The 25,411-nt window shown below is 42.9% G+C and overlaps 2 long non-coding RNA genes across 3 annotated transcripts; one reads left to right on the top strand and one right to left on the bottom strand.

Moving 5' to 3' along the window:
- Window positions 1–12,825: 12,825 nt before the first annotated feature.
- LOC118379740 (uncharacterized) lies at window positions 12,826–14,412 on the bottom strand. Of its 2 annotated transcripts, none has more exons than XR_008069952.1 (4): window positions 14,340–14,412; window positions 13,569–13,692; window positions 13,361–13,488; window positions 12,826–13,055 (listed from the first exon to the last, which is right to left on the bottom strand). It is a non-coding gene; the product is annotated as an uncharacterized LOC118379740 (long non-coding RNA). The 2 variants fall into 2 exon arrangements; XR_008069953.1 differs by having other exon boundaries at window positions 14,254–14,401.
- A 541-nt stretch (window positions 14,413–14,953) lies between these two features.
- Window positions 14,954–19,579, top strand: LOC118379739 (uncharacterized). The gene is made up of 3 exons (XR_004824708.2): window positions 14,954–15,208; window positions 17,102–17,281; window positions 17,417–19,579. It is a non-coding gene; the product is annotated as an uncharacterized LOC118379739 (long non-coding RNA).
- The last annotated feature ends 5,832 nt before the right edge of the window (window positions 19,580–25,411 follow it).

Raw genomic sequence — 25,411 nt, 5'->3', positions numbered from 1 at the left:
ATACACACTAAAGCTATGACCAGTAGAATCACTGTTTGACATCACAGACAGACGGTTGGTTTTAAGTAAACATCTAAAAGAGGTAGGTTTAAAAATAGTCCCCTTTCTGTATTTAATAAGATTACAGAAGTCATTTGTGTGTCTCCTGGTATATGATTTCACCAGATGGATGATTAACGGAGTGACTAAACATTTTCACATCAATGACGTCAGGAAAAAAGAGCAACTGCAGTAAATCAGTCTCCGAGGGAGAGAGAGGTCTTGAAACAGTCTCGCTGTAGGAGGTCTTGAAACAGTCTCGCTTTAGGAGGTCTTGAAACAGTCTCGCTTTAGGAGGTCTTGAAACAGTCTCGCTTTAGGAGGTCTTGAAACAGTCTCGCTTTAGGAGGTCTTGAAACAGTCTCGCTGTAGGAGGTCTTGAAACAGTCTCGCTGTAGGAGGTCTTGAAACAGTAGGAGGTCTTGAAACAGTCTCGCTTTAGGAGGTCTTGAAACAGTCTCGCTTTAGGAGGTCTTGAAACAGTCTCGCTTTAGGAGGTCTTGAAACAGTCTCGCTTTAGGAGGTCTTGAAACAGTCTCGCTTAGGAGGTCTTGAAACAGTCTCGCTGTAGGAGGTCTTGAAACAGTCTTGAAACAGTCTCGCTTTAGGAGGTCTTGAAACAGTCTCGCTGTAGGAGGTCTTGAAACAGTCTCGCTTTAGGAGGTCTTGAAACAGTCTCGCTGTAGGAGGTCTTGAAACAGTCTCGCTGTAGGAGGTCTTGAAACAGTCTCGCTGTAGGAGGTCTTGAAACAGTCTCGCTTTAGGAGGTCTTGAAACAGTCTCTGTAGGAGGCTTTAGGAGGTCTTGAAACAGTCTCGCTTTAGGAGGTCTTGAAACAGTCTCGCTTTAGGAGGTCTTGAAACAGTCTCGCTTAGGAGGTCTTGAAACAGTCTCGCTGTAGGAGGTCTTGAAACAGTCTCGCTGTAGGAGGTCTTGAAACAGTCTCAGCTGTAGGAGGTCTTGAAACAGTCTCGCTTTAGGAGGTCTTGAAACAGTCTCGCTTTAGGAGGTCTTGAAACAGTCTCGCTTTAGGAGGTCTTGAAACAGTCTCGCTTTAGGAGGTCTTGAAACAGTCTCGCTGTAGGAGGTCTTGAAACACTGTAGGAGTCTTGAAACAGTCTCGCTGTAGGAGGTCTTGAAACAGTCTCGCTTTAGGAGGTCTTGAAACAGTCTCGCTGTAGGAGGTCTTGAAACAGTCTCGCTGTAGGAGGTCTTGAAACAGTCTCGCTGTAGGAGGTCTTGAAACAGTCTCGCTGTAGGAGGTCTTGAAACAGTCTCGCTGTAGGAGGTCTTGAAACAGTCTCGCTGTAGGAGGTCTTGAAACAGTCTCGCTGTAGGAGGTCTTGAAACAGTCTCGCTTTAGGAGGTCTTGAAACAGTCTCGCTGTAGGAGGTCTTGAAACAGTCTCGCTTTAGGAGGTCTTGAAACAGTCTCGCTTTAGGAGGTCTTGAAACAGTCTCGCTGTAGGAGGTCTTGAAACAGTCTCGCTTTAGGAGGTCTTGAAACAGTCTCGCTGTCTTGAAACAGGAGGTCTTGAAACAGTCTCGCTTTAGGAGGTCTTGAAACAGTCTCGCTTTAGGAGGTCTTGAAACAGTCTCGCTTTAGGAGGTCTTGAAACAGTCTCGCTGTAGGAGGTCTTGAAACAGTCTCGCTGTAGGAGGTCTTGAAACAGTCTCGCTTTAGGAGGTCTTGAAACAGTCTCGCTGTAGGAGGTCTTGAAACAGTCTCGCTTTAGGAGGTCTTGAAACAGTCTCGCTTTAGGAGGTCTTGAAACAGTCTCGCTTTAGGAGGTCTTGAAACAGTCTCGCTTTAGGAGGTCTTGAAACAGTCTCGCTTTAGGAGGTCTTGAAACAGTCTCGCTTTAGGAGGTCTTGAAACAGTCTGAAACGCTGTAGGAGGTCTTGAAACAGTCTCGCTGTAGGAGGTCTTGAAACAGTCTCGCTGTAGGAGGTCTTGAAACAGTCTCGCTGTAGGAGGTCTTGAAACAGTCTTGCTGTAGGAGGTCTTGAAACAGTCTGAAACAGTCTGTAGGAGGTCTTGAAAACAGTCTCAGTCTGTAGGAGGTCTTGAAACAGTCTCGCTGTAGGAGGTCTTGAAACAGTCTCGCTTTAGGAGGTCTTGAAACAGTCTCGCTTTAGGAGGTCTTGAAACAGTCTCGCTTTAGGAGGTCTTGAAACAGTCTCGCTTTAGGAGGTCTTGAAACAGTCTCGCTTTAGGAGGTCTTGAAACAGTCTCGCTTTAGGAGGTCTTGAAACAGTCTCGCTTTAGGAGGTCTTGAAACAGTCTCGCTTTAGGAGGTCTTGAAACAGTCTCGCTTTAGGAGGTCTTGAAACAGTCTCGCTTTAGGAGGTCTTGAAACAGTCTCGCTTTAGGAGGTCTTGAAACAGTCTCACTTTAGGAGGTTTTGAAACAGTCTCGCTTTAGGACAGTCTTGTCTTGAACAGTCTCGCTTTCGGAGGTCTTGAAACAGTCTCGCTTTAGGAGGTCTTGGAACAGTCTCACTTTAGGAGGTTTTGAAACAGTCTCGCTTTAGGACGTCTTGGAACAGTCTCGCTTTAGGAGGTCTTGAAACAGTCTCGCTTTAGGAGATCTTGGAACAGTCTCGCTGTAGGTTGTCTTGAAACCACACTAATGGGATATTTCCACCTGTGACTAAGCCTGTAGTATTACCAAATAAAGGCTCAGACGTGTCTGTGTCCACCTCCACGGACCGTCACTCGTGTCTCACTGGACCACGGCTCTGGCTGGCTTGCTCTGAATTTCATTTACATGACAATGGCTAACTGAACATGAGTTAACACCTTCCCACAAAGCACCTGTCTTGACGATGCAGAGGTTGTTGATTCTGCTCACACTCACAAGTCTTTTAGTGTCACACTCCTGATGGGAAACATACTTCACCAAAAAATAAAGACTATAGTTTACGTAACATAAACACGGGAGACACACCGGGGCGGGGGAAGTCTCAGGTGGAATTGACCCGTAAGTATTAGACAAAGAATTATCTCATACGGAGTCAACAAGCTTAACAGGGGTAAAAAAAACACATTTAACCCATCATGATACTCATTCAAATGAACGACAATGGAACAATGGAAAAAAACATTTGATTCGGAAAGCACAACTGAATAGAGGAGTAAGATGACAAGGAAGACACAAAAAAACAGACATCACGATATCCAAACCAGACATCACGATATGCAAAACATCACAATATCAAAAAACAGACATCACATCCACCTAGGACTAGCTAAACACTTCAACCAAACACAAAATATATATTTTTCTATATATATATATATAGCTCGGGGCGGCAGCGTAGCCTAGTGCGAGTTCAAACCCCGAGCTGACAAGGTACAAATCTGTCGTTCTGCCCCTGAACAGGCAATTAACCCACTGTTCCTAGACCAGTTAACCCACTGTTCCCGTCATTGAAAATAAGAATATGTTCTTAACTGACTTGCCTGGTTAAATAAAGGTAAAATAAAATAAAATAAAAAAAAATATATATAAATAATCTGGCTTCATGGGCCTATTGAATGTTAATGTGACATTCTGCATAATGGTTGGTATAGATACTTGTTTCGTAGAGAGGATAGTTCTTTAACCACAGGCCTTGTTGTTAAAGAATAAGAGAAGAAGAACAAGAAGTGATGGGACAGAGACTGTATCCGATTCATTGGGAAATGGTCCTTCTAGCAACATTTGTAAAATGGGAGTTTGTCGTATCACCACGGGTGGGGGGCAATGAGGGATTATTAAAAAAAACAAAAAACGTTATATTACAAAACCAGTTCTTGAAGAGAGAGATTTTTCTTAAGACAATAAATTACTCTTTTACAATGCAGAGAGAGCGAGCAAGAGAGACAGAGACAGTGAGAGCCAGAGAGACAGCGAGACAGATTTGGGTATTGGTACTTTACTATTTACAGTGCCTTGCGAAAGTATTCGGCCCCCTTGAACTTTGCGACCTTTTGCCACATTTCAGGCTTCAAACATAAAGATATAAAACTGTATTTTTTTTGTGAAGAATCAACAACATGTGGGACACAATCATGAAGTGGAACGACATTTATTGGATATTTCAAACTTTTTTAACAAATCAAAAACTGAAAAATTGGGCGTGCAAAATGATTCAGCCCCCCTAAGATAATACTTTGTAGCGCCACCTTTTGCTGCGATTACAGCTGTAAGTCGCTTGGGGTATGTCTCTATCAGTTTTGCACATCGAGAGACTGAAATGTTTTCCCATTCCTCCTTGCAAAACAGCTCGAGCTCAGTGAGGTTGGATGGAGAGCATTTGTGAACAGGAGTTTTCAGTTCTTTCCACAGATTCTCGATTGGATTCAGGTCTGGACTTTGACTTGGCCATTCTAACACCTGGATATGTTTATTTTTGAACCATTCCATTGTAGATTTTGCTTTATGTTTTGGATCATTGTCTTGTTGGAAGACAAATCTCCGTCCCAGTCTCAGGTCTTTTGCAGACTCCATCAGGTTTTCTTCCAGAATGGTCCTGTATTTGGCTCCATCCATCTTCCCATCAATTTTAACCATCTTCCCTGTCCCTGCTGAAGAAAAGCAGGCCCAAACCATGATGCTGCCACCACAATGTTTGACAGTGGGGATGGTGTGTTCAGGGTGATGAGCTGTGTTGCTTTTACGCCAAACATAACGTTTTGCATTGTTGCCAAAAAGTTCAATTTTGGTTTCATCTGACCAGAGCACCTTCTTCCACATGTTTGGTGTGTCTCCCAGGTGGCTTGTGGCAAACTTTAAACAACAGTTTTTATGGATATCTTTAAGAAATGGCTTTCTTCTTGCCACTCTTCCATAAAGGCCAGATTTGTGCAATATATGACTGATTGTTGTCCTATGGACAGAGTCTCCCACCTCAGCTGTAGATCTCTGCAGTTCATCCAGAGTGATCATGGGCCTCTTGGCTGCATCTCTGATCAGTCTTCTCCTTGTATGAGCTGAAAGTTTAGAGGGACGGCCAGGTCTTGGTAGATTTGCAGTGGTCTGATACTCCTTCCATTTCAATATTATCGCTTGCAGTACTCCTTGGGATGTTTAAAGATTGGGAAATATTTTTTATTTAAACTTTTCACAACAGTATCAACAGTATCTCGGACCTGCCTGGTGTGTTCCTTGTTCTTCATGATGCTCTCTGCGCTTTTAACGGACCTCTGAGACTATCACAGTGCAGGTGCATTTATACGGAGACTTGATTACACACAGGTGGATAGTATTTATCATCATTGGTCATTTAGGTCAACATTGGATCATTCAGAGATCCTCACTGAACTTCTGGAGAGAGTTTGCTGCACTGAAAGTAAAGGGGCTGAATAATTTCGCACGCCCAATTTTTCAGTTTTTGATTTGTTAAAAAAGTTTGAAATATCCAATAAATGTCGTTCCACTTCATGATTGTGTCCCACTTGTTGATTCTTCACAAATAAATACAGTTTTATATCTTTATGTTTGAAGCCTGAAATGTGGCAAAAGTTTGCAAAGTTCAAGGGGGCCGAATACTTTCGCAAGGCACTGTATATTTGACAACTTTTACTTTACTGTAGTCCTAAAGAAAATATTGTAAGAAATAAAAATTCCCCTGACAACCCAGAGTACTTGATACATTTTGAATGCTTAGTAGAAGATTAAAATGGTGAAACACACTTATCCAGAGAACATCCCTGGTCATCCCTACTGCCTCTGATCTGGAGGACTCACTAAACAGAGAACATCCCTGGTCATCCCTACTGCCTCTGATCTGGAGGACTCACTAAACAGAGAACATCCCTGGTCCTGCCTACTGCCTCTGATCTGGAGGACTCACTAAACAGAGAACATCCCTGGTCATCCCTACTGCCTCTGATCTGGAGGACTCACTAAACAGAGAACATCCCTGGTCATCCCTACTGCCTCTGATCTGGTGGACTCACTAAACAGAGACCATCCCTGGTCATACTGCCTCTGATCTGGAGGACTCACTAAACAGAGAACATCCCTGGTCATCTCTTCTGCCTCTGGTCTGGAGGACTCACTAAACAGAGAACATCCCTGGTCATCTCTACTGCCTCTGATCTGGAGGACTCACTAAACAGAGAACATTCCTGGTCATCTCTACTGCCTCTGATCTGGAGGACTCACTAAACAGAGAATATCCCTGGTCATCTCTTCTGCCTCTGATCTGGCAGACTCACTAAACAGAGAACATCCCTGGTCATCTCTACTGCCTCTGATCTGGAGGACTCACTAAACAGAGAATATCCCTGGTCATCCCTACTGCCTCTGATCTGGAGGACTCACTAAACAGAGAACATCCCTGGTCATCTCTACTGCCTCTGATCTGGAGGACTCACTAAACAGAGAATATCCCTGGTCATCCCTACTGCCTCTGATCTGGAGGACTCACTAAACAGAGAACATCCCTGGTCATCTCTACTGCCTCTGATCTGGAGGACTCACTAAACAGAGAACATCCCTGGTCATCTCTTCTGCCTCTGATCTGGCAGATTCACTAAATGAGTTATACATTTACTTTTGATACTTAAGTATACAGTATTTAAAACCCAAATACTTTTACTCAAGTAGTATTTTACGGGGTGACTTTTACATGAGTAATTTTCTATTGAGGTATCATGATCAGTTCCAATACACATCATTTCGGCTGGAGCAGCTTGACCGCTAGATCAGATCAGAACGCTCGCTAGCTAGCTAACAAGCTGGTGTGTGCAGAGCAGCACTAGGATTAACATTTAAAAACAAAGTCTAACGTTTTTGTAGTTAAATAAATCCAATGTGAAAACGTGACTCCTTGATTCGTGATAACTATAGTTAACTTCTTGACGCTATCCATCCCTGTCGCGGGATCATTTCTGTCAGCAACCGTTGAATAGCAGTCAAATAATATTACTAAAAAAAAAAAATCACAAGTGCAATATTGGAAAACACAGCTTAGCCCTTTGTTAACTAGCATTGAAAAAGTGAATCCATTTCCTCAAATAAAACCTCTTCTCCCTAATTGGTGAATCATGCCCTTTAAATCAGTAGCTACAGTAGACTATGCATGAGTCAGAGGGAAGGGCCGGTAAACGTTTTCAGCTGGCTGGCAGAACACTGGAAATAAGAGCCTCGGAGTGACAAAGTGAGCGCTTTGTCTAGGTGCTTTGTTGCAGTTTTCTTTTTGTGTGTGACTGGGAAAGAAATGCGTAACGTAAAAACGTAAGAACGTAAAATATAGTTGTTAACCAGTCCCCATGTACACACATATTGTGTACATATCAATGTATTACTTTATTGCATATTAGCTGTTGTTCGTTGACTTTTTACTGTTGGATTATTGATTATTGTACTGCAATGTTTAACCGAGGTAAAGACCGTTTCAGGTTGGATAGTCGCCTGTAGTTTTCCTCACGTCCACCAACAGCAGTTAGGGACCGTCTACATAGTGACAAATTACGTTTTTCAAATTTCAATAGTTCTTTAACCATGACTCCAAACACTTTCAAGTCTGGTTGTAGCTAACCCGTAGATGGCATAGACACACATTGCACACCCTTTAGTTTGTCCATTTTCATCTCACAAGGTTTTACAATAATTATTTCAACATTTTGAATTTCAATAGGTTCTTGGTCATGTGACCTAATGTCCACTGACTACCCTTCTATATTGTACACTCGTGTGTATACTGTAAAATCACGCAGTGTAGCGTATATTTTTCATAGTTTCACATTTGCAATAGCTCCTTGGTCATGTCAATTACACACCGAAGAAGCGTGCAGTGGACATACATGATTAGAGTTTATGCAATATTGGTGTATCTTCTATATTGTTGTACATTAATATTAGTTTGACAATTAGGGGGTTCAGTCCAGGGTTGTGTTTACCCTTTTCTTTAATATTTATCTATCATAATTGGTACTTCTAAGTACTTATTTTCCCTATTTTTTTCCCCCCACAGTATTTAACGATGGGAGAGAGACAGATTATTATGTCCTTTCTTCGTTAATATCAACCATAAAGGATAAGGGCAAAGAACAAGAGTCATGTTATTAATTGTCTAAAGCAGGGATGGAGAGTGAGCTGGTGAGGTAGGCTGGACAACACACACATATACATATATATATACACACACACATACATACATACATACATACATACATATGTATATATATATATATATATATACTGAACAGGGATGGAGAGTGCGCTAGGCTGGTCAATATATATACTGAACAGGGATAGAGAGTGAGCTAGGCTGGTCAATATATATACTGAACAGGGATAGAGAGTGAGCTAGGCTGGTCAATATATATACTGAACAGGGATGGAGAGTGAGCTAGGCAGGTCAATATATATACTGAACAGGGATGGAGAGTGAGCTAGGCTGGTCAATATATATACTGAACAGGGATAGAGAGTGAGCTAGGCTGGTCAATATATATATACTGAACAGGGATAGAGAGTGAGCTAGGCTGGTCAATATATATATACTGAACAGGGATAGAGAGTGAGCTAGGCTGGTCAATATATATATACTGAACAGGGATGGAGAGTGAGCTAGGCTGGTCAATATATATACTGAACAGGGATGGAGAGTGAGCTAGGCTGGTCAATATATATATATATACTGAACAGGGATAGAGAGTGAGCTAGGCTGGTCAATATATATACTGAACAGGGATGGAGAGTGAGCTAGGCTGGTCAATATATATACTGAACAGGGATGGAGAGTGAGCTAGGCTGGTCAATATATATATATATATATACTGAACAGGGATGGAGAGTGAGCTAGGCTGGTCAATATATATACTGAACAGGGATAGAGAGTGAGCTAGGCTGGTCAATATATATACTGAACAGGGATAGAGAGTGAGCTAGGCTGGTCAATATATATACTGAACAGGGATAGAGAGTGAGCTAGGCTGGTCAATATATATATACTGAACAGGGATGGAGAGTGAGCTAGGCTGGTCAATATATATACTGAACAGGGATGGAGAGTGAGCTAGGCTGGTCAATATATATACTGAACAGGGATAGAGAGTGAGCTAGGCTGGTCAATATATATACTGAACAGGGATAGAGAGTGAGCTAGGCTGGTCAATATATATACTGAACAGGGATGGAGAGTGAGCTAGGCTGGTCAATATATATACTGAACAGGGATGGAGAGTGAGGTAGGCTGGTCAATATATATATATACTGAACAGGGATAGAGAGTGAGCTAGGCTGGTCAATATATATACTGAACAGGGATGGAGAGTGAGCTAGGCTGGTCAATATATATATATATATATATATATATATATATATATACTGAACAGGGATGGAGAGTGAGCTAGGCTGGTCAATATATATACTGAACAGGGATAGAGAGTGAGCTAGGCTGGTCAATATATATACTGAACAGGGATGGAGAGTGAGCTAGGCTGGTCAATATATATATACTGAACAGGGATAGAGAGTGAGCTAGGCTGGTCAATATATATATACTGAACAGGGATAGAGAGTGAGCTAGGCTGGTCAATATATATACTGAACAGGGATAGAGAGTGAGCTAGGCTGGTCAATATATATACTGAACAGGGATAGAGAGTGAGCTAGGCTGGTCAATATATATACTGAACAGGGATAGAGAGTGAGCTAGGCTGGTCAATATATATACTGAACAGGGATGGAGAGTGAGCTAGGCTGGTCAATATATATACTGAACAGGGATGGAGAGTGAGGTAGGCTGGTCAATATATATATATACTGAACAGGGATAGAGAGTGAGCTAGGCCGGTCAATATATATACTGAACAGGGATGGAGAGTGAGCTAGGCTGGTCAATATATATACTGAATAGGGATGGAGAGTGAGCTAGGCTGGTCAATATATATATATATATATATATATATACTGAACAGGGATGGAGAGTGAGCTAGGCTGGTCAATATATATACTGAACAGGGATGGAGAGTGAGGTAGGCTGGTCAATATATATATATACTGAACAGGGATAGAGAGTGAGCTAGGCTGGTCAATATATATACTGAACAGGGATGGAGAGTGAGCTAGGCTGGTCAATATATATACTGAATAGGGATGGAGAGTGAGCTAGGCTGGTCAATATATATATATATATATATATATATATATATATATATACTGAACAGGGATGGAGAGTGAGCTAGGCTGGTCAATATATATACTGAACAGCGATGGAGAGTGAGCTAGGCTGGTCAATATATATATATACTGAACAGCGATGGAGAGTGAGCTAGGCTGGTAAATATATATATATACTGAACAGGGATGGAGAGTGAGCTAGGCTGGTCAATATATATACTGAACAGGGATGGAGAGTGAGCTAGGCTGGTCAATATATATACTGAACAGGGATGGAGAGTGAGCTAGGCTGGTCAATATATATACTGAACAGGGATGGAGAGTGAGCTAGGCAGGTCAATATATATACTGAACAGGGATGGAGAGTGAGCTAGGCTGGTCAATATATATACTGAACAGGGATGGAGAGTGAGCTAGGCTGGTCAATATATATACTGAACAGGGATGGAGAGTGAGCTAGGCAGGTCAATATATATACTGAACAGGGATGGAGAGTGAGCTAGGCTGGTCAATATATATACTGAACAGGGATGGAGAGTGAGCGAGGCTGGTCAATATATATACTGAACAGGGATGGAGAGTGAGCTAGGCAGGTCAATATATATACTGAACAGGGATGGAGAGTGAGCTAGGCTGGTCAATATATATACTGAACAGGGATGGAGAGTGAGCTAGGCTGGTCAATATATATACTGAACAGGGATGGAGAGTGAACTAGGCTGGTCAATATATATACTGAACAGGGATGGAGAGTGAGCTAGGCTGGTCAATATATATACTGAACAGGGATGGAGAGTGAGCTAGGCTGGTCAATATATATACTGAACAGGGATGGAGAGTGAGCTAGGCTGGTCAATATATATACTGAACATGGATGGAGAGTGAGCTAGGCTGGTCAATATATATACTGAACAGGGATGGAGAGTGAGCTAGGCAGGTCAATATATATACTGAACAGGGATGGAGAGTGAGCGAGGCTGGTCAATATATATACTGAACAGGGATGGAGAGTGAGCTAGGCTGGTCAATATATATACTGAACAGGGATGGAGAGTGAGCTAGGCTGGTCAATATATATACTGAACAGGGATGGAGAGTGAGGTAGGCTGGTCAATATATATATATACTGAACAGGGATGGAGAGTGAGCTAGGCTGGTCAATATATATACTGAACAGGGATGGAGAGTGAGCTAGGCTGGTCAATATATATACTTAACAGGGATGGAGAGTGAGCTAGGCTGGTCAATATATATATATACTGAACAGGGATGGAGAGTGAGCTAGGCTGGTCAATATATATACTGAACAGGGATGGAGAGTGAGCTAGGCTGGTCAATATATATACTGAACAGGGATGGAGAGTGAGCTAGGCTGGTCAATATATATATATACTGAACAGGGATGGAGAGTGAGCTAGGCTGGTCAATATATATACTGAACAGGGATAGAGAGTGAGCTAGGCTGGTCAATATATATATACACACTGAACAGGGATAGAGAGTGAGCTAGGCAGGTCAATATATATACTGAACAGGGATGGAGAGTGAACTAGGCTGGTCAATATATATACTGAACAGGGATGGAGAGTGAGGTAGACTGGTCAATGTATATACTGAACAGGGATGGAGAGTGAGGTAGGCTGGTCAATATATATACTGAACAGGGATGGAGAGTGAGCTAGGCTGATCAATATATATACTGAACAGGGATGGAGAGTGAGGTAGACTGGTCAATATAAATACTGAACAGGGATGGAGAGTGAGCTAGGCTGGTCAATATATATACTGAACAGGGATGGAGAGTGAGGTAGACTGGTCAATATATATACTGAACAGGGATGGAGAGTGAGGTAGACTGGTCAATATATATACTGAACAGGGATGGAGTGTGAGGTAGACTGCAGTGTGTTTACTGGCCATACATATACTGAACATGTAACCACAGTAATGGTGGCCAGTAAATCAATTAACAAAAATATAATTGACAAATTGTAGACCTTTAATCTTTTCCAACATGTCAGACATTTAAGTTTAATTAAATATGAAACATTTCACCATGTTAACTTCCTCTTTATCCCTGGTTGATGTAATGTTACTTACCCTACATTATTCATCTCATATGCATACGTATATACTGTACTCTACATCATCGACTGCAACCTTATGTAATACATGTATCACTAGCCACTTTAACTATGCCACTTTGTCTACATACTCATCTCATATGTATATACTGTACTCGATACCATCTACTGTATGCTGCTCTGTACCATCACTCATTCATATATCCTTATGTACATATTCTTTATCCCCTTACACTGTGTATAAGACAGTAGTTTTGGAATTGTTAGTTAGATTACTTGTTGGTTATCACTGCATTGTCGGAACTAGAAGCACAAGCATTTCGCTACACTTGCATTAACATCTGCTAACCATGTGTATGTGACAAATAACATTTAATTTGATTTGATGTCAGAGCCTCTTCAGTGTGGATGAGGTAATGCATACATTTTCCAACAACAAAGACAGCACTTCCTGTTTATGTTCTTTGCTCTGTTGAACTCTGTCTTCATTCCTAGGCACAGCACATGGAACCACAGTAATGGTGGCCAGTAAATCAATTAATAAAAATATAATTGACAAATTGTAGAACTTTAATCTTTCCCAACATGTCAGACACTTAAGTTCAATTAAATGAAACATTTCACCGCGTTAACTTCCTCTTTATCCCTGGTTGATGTACATGTCAGAACCTCTTCACTATGGATGAGGTAATGCATACATTTCCAACAACAAAGACAGCACTTCCTGTTTGTGTTCTTTACTCTGGTGAACTCTTGTGTCTTCATTCCTAGGCACAGCACATGGAACCCCCGTTGGCATGCAACACATCCAATCTAAAACAAAGCGGAACACGTTATAAATAATAACAAATATCAATGCACTATGACGAATTAGCCTTCCATTGTGTTATATCATAAATTGTCTTACATGCTGTAACTGTTGTCAAAAGATTATAAAAATGTTAAATGAAGTTACTAAGCCAGTCAGTCTTTGGGCCACATCCAGGTTCTTTATCAGTGGCACACATGAAGCAGTTGTTGGCTTTGTGGAACTCTGAAAACATAGGCATGACCTGAACACATGGCTGTCCCACACAACAATAAATAATCTACATTTACTCTGAATTAAATATCATTACCAGACATGTTGTCTATCCTCAGCCATTTATATTCGCAGTACCTCCATGTGTTTTTGTGAAGGTTCCATATCAATTTGGGAAGGGATGTTGGGAGGAAAGTTCTGTGCAACTTCCTTGGCCATCTACACCTAGAAAATAAAATAAGAGTTTTTGACCCAATTGTCACATAACAGCTAACCATTCATTATTGAAAATATAACCATCAAACCTGCATTACAAAAGACCCCACAGCTGAAGGTGTCCTGCTGCATGGTGGGAGTTATTTCCCCTCCTTTCCACTTTATGTCCACCCAGTCGTCTTTTCCATGGCAGGACTCTCATTGAAGTATTCTCTTTATGTAAGCATAATGGAATTATGATTAGTTATAGGCAAATGAATACACATCCCACATTGGTATGTTGTTTTCCTTATCACTATAATCCAGTAGTAATTTATTAGTAGAGGCAATTTCCTTCATACCCCATTCTACACAGCCTAAATTCTAGGCACTGAACCATTCACAGGACAATATAAGTAGCATATAGGATCCAACCCTGTCACAGAGTGAATAAATGTACAGTCGTGGCCAAAAGTTGAGAATGACACAACATTTCACATAGTCCAGAATGTTATGAAGTGATCAGATGAATTGCAAAGTCCCTCTTTGCCATGCAAATGCACACAAGGAAAAGGGTCTGAGCTGGACCCAAGAAAAAGGGTCTGAGCTGGACCCAAGAAAAAGGGTCTGAGCTGGACCCAAGGAAAAGGGTCTGAGCTGGACCCAAGGAAAGAAACAAATATCCCAAAACACCCATAAGCTAAACTAGCCTACTTCAATAACAACTAACTAACCAAAAATACAGTGGGTGGTCCGCACAGTTCTAACTAGTGTATTTAGACAACGTTTACCTACGGGTAGTGTATGCCCATGGGCGACTTGTCTTGGTTCCCCCTTTTCCCACCAACAAACAAACAGTATAGCAAAATAACAATACTCACTGATGGTGAGCAAGTGCTATGTGGTTGTAAAACCAAAACAAGAGCCCTAGAGAGAGACTGCATGACAGAGAGATTGAACTACTGAGGAAAACAACTGACAGGGTTTTTAAACCAAGGGAAAGGGAATGTGATTGGGTAATGGAAACAGGAGGAGGTGTGTCTTCTGATTGATGAGTGATTGGGGAACTATTGAGGAAAACAACTGATAGGGTTTTTAAACCAATGGAAAATGAATGTGATTGGGTAATGGTAACAGGAGGAGGTGTGTCTTCTGATTGATGACTGATTGGTGACTGATTGGGGAATGATGATTGTCACCTGTGAGGGGAGAAGGAGTGAAAAGAAATACACACAGGATACCTGTATCTGTAACACACGTTATCAAGCTCACCATCACTGCCTATTACTGTGATTTAAAAAGAGCACATGAAACATTGTTTTTCATGAGGCCTACTTGTGCGCCTTCCTTTAAACACCTCTGTCTGAACACCTCTCCTGTCCTTGATCCATTCCACATACAGCCATTTGCGGATCTTTTCAGTTTTTCAATGTGAAAGATAGTTATCGTGAGGATGGAACATTTGTTGACTTAAAAGTTTTTTTTTTTTTTTTTTTTTTAAACACCCATGTAAAATGAAGGCCTGCAAAGCTTACAGATGTAAGTCTAATAGCATGAGATGACAGTAGACAAAAATCAGAGGGTGCAATGTGTAGGCCTACTGAGTGGACATTCTGAACCTTGTTTGCAGTCACCAGGACACATGAGCAAGGAGCTATTGAAATTCTACATTTTGAAAAGTGAAAATGGACAAACTAAAGGGTGTGCAACATAGAACAGTAGTCAGTGGACATTCGGAACCTTGTTTGAAGTAAGTAGGTCACATGACCATGGAGCTATTGAAATTTGAATGTAATAAAAGGTTGTACTTTGTTGACGCTCCCTAACTAATTCAACTAGGAATACAAGACGCTGCTCACATTTCCACGTGTTTATTAGCTTTGGAAAGCAAATCCGTGTCTAAATCGTGAAAACAAGACCTGTGCAATGTTGTGCGCAATTTTTCCAACATCATGACACTTATTTGGAGTCTGTGGCTCAAGTGGTTTGAAAGCTATTGGAGGTTTTGAAAGCGTGAATATCCGTCGAATATCGAACTTGATACTGTCTTTACCTCAGTCAATGTTTAGGGAACTTGCACGTAACCATTTCAATAAAGTAACGACCCTGGGTTTATAAGCACGGCAATCGACCGTGCGACACAGTCGATAGCGCGCCGGACCTCGGGCAAGAAGGTCGAGGGTTCGAGACCTGCTCCCTGCCACTTGATCAGACTTTCAATGACACCTAGAAAGTTACGTTTAGGTTAAGACAAGGTATGACAAAATATAGTAACTTTACTAGCTAGAAGTAAGTAGGTCACAGCTAACTTTACTTCATTAACTAGCTGGTTAGCTCGCTAGCTACATTCGTCAAAAATTAAAGTCAAGAGCGCACACTTATAAACGAGTATCTTTGGCCAGACGGCGAACCGCAAGTGTGTATCCGACCAGGCTTCCGTAGAAATAGCGGCGCATCAGCACGCTAGCAAGCTAACGTTGGAATGAATGTGTAGCTACTAGCTAGCCGCTTAGCAAGCTTGTATCGTCACTATGTGAACAGTAACATAGCAACGACATGACCGTTCCCTTCCTTATCGGCCATTATAACGAATCCACGGGACAGACTAGGGAGTCTTGAACTCGTCTGGCTACCTCACATGGGGCACATTAGCCAAAATGTTACAAAATGCACTTTGTGTCTCGGCCACCGCCAACAACGACAAGGCAAAGAGGCGCTCACAGCAAGAGAGCCTGGTCTGAAGCCATTTTGGTACCCCCTCCCTAAAAAAAAGTTTCACATGGCCCCTAATGGCCGATCAGTTTAATTCTATAGGCAGTTTTGGAAGTTACTAGATTACCCTATTTATGTTTATGCTTCAAGATTGCGTTAAAAATGGTGAAATGGTCTCCAATATGAAAGCTTTATTTCACTGATTTCAAAGCTGGAAAAAGACCCTTCTCTCGTTGACACTTGGAGACAAATTACGTCATTAAATATTGATTACACATTACACATTGATTGCTCTGGTTTATGCCAAACGATTAAATAACGGAATAGATAATATTATGAATATTTAGGAATACATCTATTTAAAAAAAAAAACAGCACTTAAGTCAGACAACATATTAATTTCTCTCCTAAAATTAAGAATATATAGAAGAATATATATATTTAATAATTGGCTACAAAGGACTCTTTCTATACTTGGGAGAGTGATTATGTCCAAGGCAGAGGGACTGTCTCGCTTTGTCTACCCCTCATTATCTTTATGTGTAAATCCCTCTACAGTGTAAAGAGATCAGTAAGACGTTTCTTGACTTCATCTGGAAAAATACGTCTCACAAACTAAAAAAAGTCAGTCCTCTCTAATAAAAGAGGTGAAAGAGGTCTGGAAGTCTTGGATTTTGTTGACATAAATAACACTTCCAAGATCAATTGGTTGAAAAGATGTTTGCTCAATACATAATCAATGTGGTATTAATAAGTGTTTATTAAGTAGGGAGGTCTTCAGTTTTTCCTGCTAAATTGACTAGGTTTCACCAACAAGCTTAAATATCCTGGGAAATATATTTCCTGCACAATTTTTCCCCGCATAAAGCTATTTTGTGTAATTAGCAGTAACACACACTAACCGACTTCGTCTATGTCCCCATCCGTCTAGGAGCAGTAACAGTGTAGGTCTCTTGGCCCCGCCCCTCTCAGTCCTCAACACCCCGGAACCTGTCCGTCCCTCCCGGATCCTCCCATTGGACAGCAGCCTGCTGTTTGAGTTCCTGCTCTTCCTCTACCTTGCTGGTGGCACTGTTCATTCAGCACCACCCATCAGGATGACATAGAGCTAGTGGGTGTCTGTCTCACTTCCTAAAACTATGAGAGTTCTCCCTCATTAGAACTAGTCACATTTTAATAAAGAGCTTTGATTTCCAAGATCACAGTGTGTTTCTGGTCCTGAACTCATCCTGTCCCTCTATTTCAGAGTCTCCAGTTGAGCGGGGGTTGCACCCAGAGTACGGATCGGTGGGGCAGAATGGGACCCTCTAACCTAACCCTAACCCTACCACTACCATCCAACCAGCTGTGTCTGATCAGCACCTGGAGTGTGGCCAACCAATGACTTCCCCACCATTTACCTGTGGACCCAGAGAAACTTCCCAGTCTGGCCCGGAACACAGAGTTGTTGTTCCAGCACCCTGCCACCAGGTGGGGCAGGCATGTTAAGAATCCAGGGTGGCGAGGAGGGAAGAGGGACTCCATGATACAATTGGCAACCAAGGAGGTCACTTGACCTAGATTGGGGTGAGAGTGGAGGATGAGCTTCGAGAGGAGAAGAGAGGGAAGGGGAAAAGGAGAGCTGAAGGAGAAGTGTCGTACCCAGTGTATATTCCTGGATGATATCAGTTTGGGACAGAGGCACAGAGCTTAGACAGTGTTTTACTCGTGCTTTTAAAAAAAAATGTACCTCCGCTTTTCCTTCATCTCTGTATTTCTGTACAAGTTATTTTTTTCCATTGTCATTATCCTTCCCCTTTGACAACTTACACATCAAATAACATTTTATTGGTGACATACACAGATTTAGCAGATGTTATTTGTAGGTGTAGCAAAATACTTGTGTATTTTGCTCCAACAGTATCTAACAATACACAAACATCTAAAGTACAAGAATGGAGTTAAGAAATATATAAATATTAGGACAAACAATGTCAGTGGCATTGACTAAAATACAGTAGAATAGAAAACAGTATTTACATATGAGATGAGTAAAGCATAGACTAAAATACAGTAGAATAGAATACAGTATATACATATGAGATGAGTAAAGCATAGACTAAAATACAGTAGAATAGAAAACAGTATTTACATATGAGATGAGTAAAGCATAGACTAAAATACAGTAGAATAGAATACAGTATATACATATGAGATGAGTAAAGCATAGACTAAAATACAGTAGAATAGAATACAGTATTTACATATGAGATGAGTAAAGCATAGACTAAAATACAGTAGAATAGAATACAGTATATACATATGAGATGAGTAAAGCAGTATGTAAACATTATTAAGGTGACTAGTTAGTAAATACAGTAGAATAGAATACAGTACATATGAGATGAGTAAAGCAGTATGTTAACATTATTAAAGTGACTAGTTAGTAAGTACAGTAGAATAGAATACAGTATATACATATGAGATGAGTACAGCAGTATGTAAACATTATTAAGGTGACTAGTTAGTAAATACAGTAGAATAGAATACAGTACATACATATGAGATGAGTAAAGCAGTATGTAAACATTATTAAAGTGACTAGTTAGTAAATACAGTAGAATATAATACAGTATATACATATGAGATGAGTAAAGCAGTATGTTAACATTATTAAAGTGACTAGTTAGTAAATACAGTAGAATATAATACAGTATATACATATGAGATGAGTAAAGCAGTATGTTAACATTATTAAAGTGTCTAGTGTTCCATTATTAAAGTGACTAGTGTTCCATTATTAAAGTGACTAGTGTTCCATTATTAAAGTGACTAGTTAGTAAATACAGTAGAATATAATACAGTATATACATATGAGATGAGGAAAGCAGTATGTAAACATCATTAAAGTGACTAGTGTTCCATTATTAAAGTGATCAATTATTCTATGTCTATGTATATAAAATAGAATGTTACATGCGCCGAATACAACAACCTTACCGTGAAATGCTTACTTACAAGCCCTTAACCAACAATGCGGTTTTAAGAAAATACAAAAAAAGTAAGAGATAAGAATAACAAATAATTAAAGAGCAGCAGTTAATAACAATAGCAAAATAACAATGTGGAGGCTATATACAGGGTATTATGGTACAGAGTCAATGTGGAGGCTATATACAGGGTATTACGGTACAGAGTCAATGTGGAGGCTATATACAGGGTATTACGGTACAGAGTCAATGTGGAGGCTATATACAGGGTGTTACGGTACAGAGTCAATGTGGAGGCTATATACAGGGTGTTACGGTACAGAGTCAATGTGGAGGCTATATACAGGGGGTACTGGTACAGAGTCAATGTGGAGGCTATATACAGGGGGTACCGGTACAGAGTCAATGTGGAGGCTATATACAGGGGGTACCGGTACAGAGTCAATGTGGAGGCTATATACAGGGGTACCGGTACAGAGTCAATGTGGAGGCTATATACAGGGGGTACCGGTACAGAGTTAATGTGGAGGTTATATACAGGGGTACCGGTACAGAGTTAATGTGGAGGCTATATACAGGGGTACGGTACAGAGTTAATGTGGAGGTTATATACAGGGGGTACCGGTACAGAGTTAATGTGGAGGCTATATACGGGGGTACCTGGTACAGAGTCAATGTGGAGGCTATATACAGGGGGTACCGGTACAGAGTTAATGTGGAGGTTATATACAGGGGGTACCGGTACAGAGTCAATGTGGAGGTTATATACAGGGGGTACCGGTACAGAGTCAATGTGGAGGCTATATACAGGGGTACCGGTACAGAGTCAATGTGGAGGCTATATACAGGGGTACCGGTAGAGAGTCAACTGATATAAGACACTTGTATGTAGCTAAATGTTTAATACCTATATTTTTATGATAATTTATTTGAATTGCGCGCCCTCCAATTTCACCGGGAGTTGTCGACAGGTGTCCCAATTTTAAGCAATGGTTTTTACATTTACATTTACATTTAAGTCATTTAGCAGACGCTCTTATCCAGAGCGACTTACAAATTGGTGCATTCACCTTATGACATCCAGTGGAACAGCCACTTTACAATAGTGCATCTAAATCTTTTAAGGGGGGTGAGAAGGATTACTTATTACTGTTGTAGAGCATGAACCTACAGGAACGGGCCACCGCCTTGATGTTAGTTGAGAACGACAGGGTGTTGTCCAGGATCACGCCAAGGTTCTTAGCGCTCTGGGAGGAGGACACAATGGAGTGGTCAACCGTGATGGCGAGATCATGGAACGGGCAGTCCTAATAGTTTTTCTGGCCACTCTTTCATAAAGCCCAGCTCTGTGGAGTGTACGGCTTAAGGTGGTCCTACAGACAGATACTCCAATCTCCGCTGCGGAGCTTTGCAGCTCTTTCAGGGTTATCTTTGTTGCCTCTCTGATTAATGTCCTCCTTGCCTGGTCCGTGAGTTTTGGGGGGCGGCCCTTTCTCTCTTGGCAGGTTTGTTGTGGTGCCATATTCTTTCAATTCTTTAATAATGGATTTAATGGTGTTCCATGGGATGTTAAAGGGTCTCAATTAACATTTAACATTACATTTAAGTAATTTAGCAGACGCTCTTATCCAGAGCGACTTACAAATTGGTGCATTCACCTTATGACATCCAGTAGAATAGTCACTTTACAATAGTGCATCTAAATCTTAAAGGGGGGTGAGAAGGATTACTTATCCTATCCTAGGTATTCCTTAAAGAGGTGGGGTTTCAGGTGTCTCCGGAAGGTGGTGATTGACTCCGCTGTCCTTGCGTCGTGAGGGAGTTTGTTCCACCATTGGGGGCCAGAGCAGCGAACAGTTTTGACTGGGCTGAGCGGGAACTGTACTTCCTCAGTGGTAGGGAGGCGAGCAGGCCAGAGGTGGATGAACGCAGTGCCATTGTTTGGGTGTAGGGCCTGATCAGAGCCTGGAGGTACTGAGGTGCCGTTCCCCTCACAGCTCCGTAGGCAAGCACCATGGTCTTGTAGCAGATGCGAGCTTCAACTGGAAGCCAGTGGAGAGAGCGGAGGAGCGGGGTGACGTGAGAGAACTTGGGAAGGTTGAACACCAGACGGGCTGCGGCGTTCTGGATGAGTTGTAGGGGTTTAATGGCACAGGCAGGGAGCCCAGCCAACAGCGAGTTGCAGTAGTCCAGACGGGAGATGACAAGTGCCTGGATTAGGACCTGCGCCGCTTCCTGTGTGAGGCAGGGTCGTACTCTGCGGATGTTGTAGAGCATGAACCTACAGGAACGGGCCACCGCCTTGATGTTAGTTGAGAACGACAGGGTGTTGTCCAGGATCACGCCAAGGTTCTTAGCGCTCTGGGAGGAGGACACAATGGAGTTGTCAACCGTGATGGCGAGATCATGGAACGGGCAGTCCTTCCCCGGGAGGAAGAGCAGCTCCGTCTTGCCGAGGTTCAGCTTGAGGTGGTGATCCGTCATCCACACTGATATGTCTGCCAGACATGCAGAGATGCGATTCGCCACCTGGTCATCAGAAGGGGGAAAGGAGAAGATTAATTGTGTGTCGTCTGCATAGCAATGATAGGAGAGACCATGTGAGGTTATGACAGAGCCAAGTGACTTGGTGTATAGCGAGAATAGGAGAGGGCCTAGAACAGAGCCCTGGCGGACACCAGTGGTGAGAGCGCGTGGTGAGGAGACAGATTCTCGCCACGCCACCTGGTAGGAGCGACCTGTCAGGTAGGACGCAATCCAAGCGTGGGCCGCGCCGGAGATGCCCAACTCGGAGAGGGTGGAGAGGAGGATCTGATGGTTCACAGTATCGAAGGCAGCCGATAGGTCTAGAAGGATGAGAGCAGAGGAGAGAGAGTTAGCTTTAGCGGTGCGGAGCGCCTCCGTGGTACAGAGAAGAGCAGTCTCAGTTGAATGACTAGTCTTGAAACCTGACTGATTTGGATCAAGAAGGTCATTCAGAGAGAGATAGCGGGAGAGCTGGCCAAGGACGGCACGTTCAAGAGTTTTGGAGAGAAAAGAAAGAAGGGATACTGGTCTGTAGTTGTTGACATCGGAGGGATTGAGTGTAGGTTTTTTCAGAAGGGGTGCAACTCTCGCTCTCTTGAGGACGGAAGGGACGTAGCCAGCGGTCAGGGATGAGTTGATGAGCGAGGTGAGGTAAGGGAGAAGGTCTCCGGAAATGGTCTGGAGAAGAGAGGAGGGGATAGGGTCAAGCGGGCAGGTTGTTGGGCGGCCGGCCGTCACAAGACGCGAGATTTCATCTGGAGAGAGGGGAGAAAGAGGTCAGAGCACAGGGTAGGGCAGTGTGAGCAGAACCAGCGGTGCCGTTTGACTTAGCAAACGAGGATCGGATGACGTCGACCTTCTTTTCAAAATAGTTGACGAAGTCATCTGCAGAGAGGGAGGAGGGGGGGGGGGGGAGGATTCAGGAGTGAGGAGAAGGTGGCAAAGAGCTTCCTAGGGTCAGAGGCAGATGCTTGGAATTTAGAGTGGTAGAAAATGGCCTTAGCAGCAGAGACAGAGGAGGAAAATGTAGAGAGGAGGGAGTGAAAGGATGCCAGGTCCGCAGGGAGGCGAGTTTTCCTCCATTTCCGCTCAGCTGCCCGGAGCCCTGTTCTGTGAGCTCGCAATGAGTCGTCGAGCCACGGGGCGGGAGGGGAGGACCGCGCCGGCCTGGAGGATAGGGGACATAGAGAGTCAAAGGATGCAGAAAGGGAGGAGAGGAGGGTTGAGGAGGCAGAATCAGGAGATAGGTTGGAGAAGGTATGAGCAGAGGGAAGAGATGATAGGATGGAAGAGGAGAGAGTAGCGGGGGAGAGAGAGCGAAGGTTGGGACGGCGCGATACCATCCGAGTAGGGGCAGTGTGGGAGGTGTTAGATGAGAGCGAGAGGGAAAAGGATACAAGGTAGTGGTCGGAGACTTGGAGGGGAGTTGCAATGAGGTTAGTGGAAGAACAGCATCTAGTAAAGATGAGGTCGAGCGTATTGCCTGCCTTGTGAGTAGGGGGGAAGGTGAGAGGGTGAGGTCAAAAGAGGAGAGGAGTGGAAAGAAGGAGGCAGAGAGGAATGAGTCAAAGGTAGACGTGGGGAGGTTAAAGTCGCCCAGCACTGTGAGAGGTGAGCCGTCCTCAGGAAAGGAGCTTATCAAGGTATCAAGCTCATTGATGAACTCTCCGAGGGAACCTGGAGGGCGATAAATGATAAGGATGTTAAGCTTGAAAGGGCTGGTTAACTGTGACAGCATGGAATTCAAAGGAGGCGATAGACAGATGGGTGAGGGGAGAAAGAGAGAATGACCACTTGGGAGAGATGAGGATCCCGGTGCCACCACCCCGCTGACCAGAAGCTCTCGGGGTGTGCCAGAACACGTGGGCGGACGAAGAGAGAGCAGTAGGAGTAGCAGTGTTGTCTGTGGTGATCCATGTTTCCGTCAGTGCCAAGAAGTCGAGGGACTGGAGGGAGGCATAGGCTGAGATGAACTCTGCCTTGTTGGCCGCAGATCGGCAGTTCCAGAGGCTACCGGAGACCTGGAACTCCACGTGGGTCGTGCGCGCTGGGACCACCAGATTAGGTGGCCGCGGCCACGCGGTGTGGAGCGTTTGTATGGTCTGTGCAGAGAGGAGAGAACAGGGATAGACAGACACATAGTTGACAGGCTACAGAAGAGGCTACGCTAATGCAAAGGAGATTGGAATGACAAGTGGACTACACGTCTCGAATGTTCAGAAAATTAAACTTACGTAGCAAGAATCTTATTGACTAAAATGATTAAAATGATACAGTACTGCTGAAGTAGGCTAGCTGGCAGTAGCTACGTTGTTGACACTACACTAATCAAGTCGTTCCGTTGAGTGTAATAGTTTCTGCAGTGCTGCTATTCGGGGGCTAGCTGGCTAGCTAGCAGTGTTGTTTACGTTACGTTGCGTTAAAAGAACGACAATAGCTGGCTAGCTAACCTAGAAAATCGCTCTAGACTACACAATTATCTTTGATACAAAGACGGCTATGTAGCTAGCTATGTAGCTAGCTACGATCAAACAAATCAAACCGTTGTACTGTAATGAAATTAAATGAAAATGTGATACTACCTGTGAATGCGACCGGGTTGTTGAGTTCTATTCAGTAGACGTTGGCTAGCTGTTAGCTGTTAGCTGTTGGCTAGCTAGCAGAGTTTCCTACGTTAAGGACGACAAATAGCTGGCTAGCTAACCTCGGTAAATTAAGATAATCACTCCAAGACTACACACTCTAAACTACACAATTATCTTGGATACAAAGACAGCTATGTAGCTAGCTAACACTAAACTAATCAAGTCGTTCAGTTGAGTGTAATAGTGTAATAGCACTACAGTGCTGCTAATCTGTGGGTGTTTGCTAGCGTTTGCTAGCTGGCTAGCTGCTGGGCGAATAGCAGTGAAGGCTACGTTAGGGCGACGAAATACGATAATTATGCAATTATCTTTGATACAAGGACGGCTATGTAGCTAGCGAAGAAGAAATTGCTAAGATTAGACAAATCAACCGTTGTACTATAATGAAATGTAATGAAATGTAATGAAAAAGTTATACTACCTGCGGAGCGAAGTGCGATGCGACCGCTCGCTCCAACCCGGAAGTAGCTGATTCCAATTAACCCACAGAGGTCTCAATTAACCCACAGAGGTCTCAGTTAACCCAGAGGTCTCAGTTAACCCACAGAGGTCTCAGTTAACCCAAAGAGGTCTCAGTTAACCCACAGAGGTCTCAGTTAACCCAAAGAGGTCTCAGTTAACCCACATAGGTCTCAGTTAACCCACATAGGTCTCAGTTAACCCACAGAGGTCTCAGTTAACCCACAAAGGTTTCAGTTAACCCACAGAGGTCTCAGTTAACCCACAGAGGTCTCAGTTAACCCACATAGGTCTCAGTTAACCCACATAGGTCTCAGTTAACCCACAGAGGTCTCAGTTAACCCACATAGGTCTCAGTTAACCCACATAGGTCTCAGTTAACCCACATAGGTCTCAGTTAATCCACAGAGGTCTCAGTTAACCCACAGAGGTCTCAGTTAACCCACAGAGGTCTCAGTTAACCCACAGAGGTCTCAGTTAACCCACAGAGGTCTCAGTTAACCCACAGACGTCTCAGTTAACCCACAGAGGTCTCAGTTAACCCACAGAGGTCTCAGTTAACCCACAGTGGCCCCAGTTAAGCCACAGTTTTATTTCTTGATGTTTAAAACGCATTGCAACCTGAAAGGGCGATATGATCCT

Source organism: Oncorhynchus keta, chromosome 19 (genome assembly GCF_023373465.1).
Source record: "Oncorhynchus keta strain PuntledgeMale-10-30-2019 chromosome 19, Oket_V2, whole genome shotgun sequence".
Taxonomy (NCBI): domain Eukaryota; kingdom Metazoa; phylum Chordata; class Actinopteri; order Salmoniformes; family Salmonidae; genus Oncorhynchus; species Oncorhynchus keta.
The sequence above is the reverse complement of the archived record's forward strand: the minus strand, read 5'-3'. Positions and strand labels throughout refer to the sequence as shown.